The sequence below is a fragment of the Triticum dicoccoides genome, chromosome 6A (assembly GCF_002162155.2).
Source record: "Triticum dicoccoides isolate Atlit2015 ecotype Zavitan chromosome 6A, WEW_v2.0, whole genome shotgun sequence".
Lineage (NCBI taxonomy): Eukaryota > Viridiplantae > Streptophyta > Magnoliopsida > Poales > Poaceae > Triticum > Triticum dicoccoides.
The window spans coordinates 123,674,865-123,677,968 of record NC_041390.1 but is presented as its reverse complement, the minus strand read 5'-3'; the positions used below and the strand labels follow the sequence as shown (position 1 = coordinate 123,677,968).

The 3,104-nt window shown below is 33.8% G+C and overlaps 1 long non-coding RNA gene across 7 annotated transcripts in view; it reads left to right on the top strand.

Annotated features, from left to right (window-relative positions):
- The window catches only part of LOC119315926, a 5,134-nt gene that overhangs the window by 1,523 nt on the left and 507 nt on the right, over positions 1-3,104 (top strand). The window contains exons 1-6 of one of the 7 annotated variants that reach the window (XR_005152811.1): positions 7-1,234; positions 1,332-1,391; positions 1,496-1,542; positions 1,900-1,969; positions 2,276-2,860; positions 2,944-3,070. This is a non-coding gene — a long non-coding RNA (uncharacterized LOC119315926). Of the gene's footprint in view, positions 1-6; positions 1,392-1,495; positions 1,970-2,275; positions 2,861-2,943; positions 3,071-3,104 lie in introns of those variants that run through there. The other 6 variants (XR_005152813.1, XR_005152809.1, XR_005152810.1 and 3 more) reach the window with 6 other exon arrangements.

Here is a 3,104-nt window from a genome sequence, read left to right as displayed (position 1 = left end):
GCATAGGTAATGTATAATTTGTTCTATAGTTTCATTGTAACCATGCACTCTTTCTCAGTGTAATTCCCCCCTAATTTGCGGTGTAATTTCACTGTAATCGCATGTATAATTACACTATAATTTGTGCTGTAGTTGCAGTGTAATTTCCTCTTAATTTAGCAGCGTAAATCCCTCTATAACTATTGTGTAGTTTGTCTGTTTTTTCACTGTAATCCTATGCATATTTACAGTAAGTGGTGTTAATTTTACAGTGCAATTTTCACTTCATTTACAATGTAATTTTCTCTTGATTTAGTGGTGTAAATTTCTCTATTATTACTGCTTAGTTTTACCTGCTTTTACACTGTAATCCGATGCATTTTTACAGTGTAAATTTACCCGTATTTACTAAATAGGTTGTCCTGCTTTTACACTGTAATCTGATGCACTCTTACAATGTAATGTTACCTTTAATTACTGTGTAGTTTGGCCTGCTTTTACACTGTAATCCAATGTGTTTTTACAGCGTAAATTTACCCTTAATTACTGCATAGTTTGAACTGCTTTATATTGTAGTCAGATGCCTTTTTACAGTGCAAATTCACCTTAATTACTGTGTAGTTTGTACTGTAGTTACACTGTAATCCGATGCCATTTTACAGTGTAAATTTATAATTACTGTGTACTTTTTACTGTAGTTACACTGTAATTCAATGCCCTTTTTACAGTGTAATTTTACCCATAATTACTGTGTAGTTTGTACTATAGTTACACTGTAATCCGATGCCCTTTTACAGTGTAATTTACCCATAATTGCTGTGTAGTTTGTACTGTAGTTACATTGTAATCCTATGCCCTTTTACTGTGTATTTTTACCCACAATTACTGTGTAGTTTGTACGTTACTGTGTAACCCCACATATTTTCTTACAGTGTAATTCCCCATAATTGCGCTTCTAGTATTTTTTTCCCATATTCACCACATTTTTCAGTGCCTAGTTCATGCTTATTTTCTTTGTTTTTTTTGTCCTAGTATTTTCTGTGTAATCATCACTATAAGCCCAGTTTTGTCTTTCGTATCTATATAATTGAGCTCCATTTGTTTGTTGTTTTTCAGCTAGTTTCTTAATGGGTAGACTACGGAAAGTCTATCCCAAGGATGTTCCGCTAGTTTCTTCAGTTGAGAGTGCTGACTCTTTGAAAGATCCTTTCGTGCCTAATGATTTTGCTGATGATGATTCTAATGCTATGTCTTTGTTAGTTATTTTTGTATTCTTATCTTCTTTCACTTCCCTCTATTTTTCTATTTTCATTTTATTAATTTTTGTGCTTGTTGTCTGATTTTTTTTCCAGGATTGTTCTGGTGATGATGAAGAGTTTGATAAAGCTCTATACAATTTTTATGTGAATAATGTAAGTCTTTTTACGATCTAGTTTTATTTCCATGTTTATCTTTTTCTGATGATTTATCCTTTTTATGTTGGTTTGATATTTTGGTATTTGTTTTGTACAAAAAGTCAATTACCTAAAGAGGAAATTATCATCTGCTAGTAGAAGGAATGTTGTAAGTCTCTTTTCTCTTCTTGTGTTTTATTTTCTGTCCCTTCTTCTCTTTTGGTTGCTTGTCTGATGTTATCTTCGATGGGGTTTCCCCTATGTATCTTTAGTTTATTTTGCATTATTAATGTAGTTCTTATTATGTTTTTTGTAGAGGCAGGAACGATCTTCTGATTTCCCCGTTTGTTCAACATTCACTAGATATTCTGGATTTTTAGTTCTGTGTTGCACTATATCTTTGGTTACCTCATCATCTTTATTTCTCAGCGTATAATAATTGTTGATAGCTACTTTTTCGTAGTTTATTATTTTTCATTTTACATTCTTCTATTTTAATTTAGTTGTCTCTTATTATTTGTTGCAGTGTTGTTTTATAGTTCTAAAGTTCTTGAAGAATTGTTCAAACAACTAAATCTTTTTGAGTGGCTACAAAGGTAATTCATTGCTCAGCTATTTATTTTTGTTCTCTATTGTATTCTCTAGGCCCCTATCCCTGCACTTTGTTGTTAGTTTTCCTAATGTATTTAAAACTCAGCCAAATAATCTTAAACGCTTGGAATCTTAAACTTTCATCCATAAGGCACAAACAATGCATGGAATATACGCCTATCAAAGTAGTCTTCCGATAGTTAGTAGGTAGCAAACAATGCTTGCCCTCATAGTACAAATCAAGTATTGTTGTTAGCAATATTTTTCCTTAAGTTCTCTCACTCATGTTGTATGTTCATGTTCTCAAACAGGGCTGCCTCCCAGTGATTAGCTTCCGCTGCTGCCTCTTCGCCTGTTGAATCATCTTCATGCATTTCTTGCCATGTCTGCAGAGTAGTTCAACTTATACTTTGTTATTTCTGGGCATTTGTAACTCACATTTAGTATGAGGTCTTCTAGTGACATTGATAGTAGATCTTCTCCAGTTATTGCTCGTTGCTTGCTGCCCCCTGCAATTAAGTTTGAAGTAATGTCAGTACAATTGCAAAAAAATTGAAGAACAACACTGGTAGAATTTCTTAGCAACGCCCCGTTTGTTAGTATTCGTAATTGTTTTTCAGATTGTATAGTGTATTTGTATGCAGAGAGGTAACTGAATTTTCTTCTTTTTTAGTGTATCCTGAATTTTTCCTTTTTGAGGATACTGAAATGTTGTTTTTATCTATTGAAGCTTTCAGTTTTCTCTGATCATGGCAAATATGCAGCTAGATACCAACAGATGTACGCCCAAATATAGGAGAAAATGGAAACGCCGACAAGCATTATAGGATTTCACTAGATGTATGTTCTCAGAGGAGTGTTTTTACAATATATTCCTGTTTGATTTCATCTTACCAGTAAGTTCAATCCCCTGATGATTTTTCCCTGATGCATTCCTAAAATGTTTTTGTTTTCTTGTTTCTAATTGGACCTAATGTAGGCACTCAAAACAGAGGTGGAATAGTTCTGCTGTAGCTTGAGGAGTTGAAGATTTTCATGTACCTGCGATTTGTCTCTGGGATGATCTTGTTGTGATCCCCAAGTGACTGCTTGTGTTCTTCTTCGAGGTAATTGCCTCTCTGCCATGCCTCTTCTTCTCTC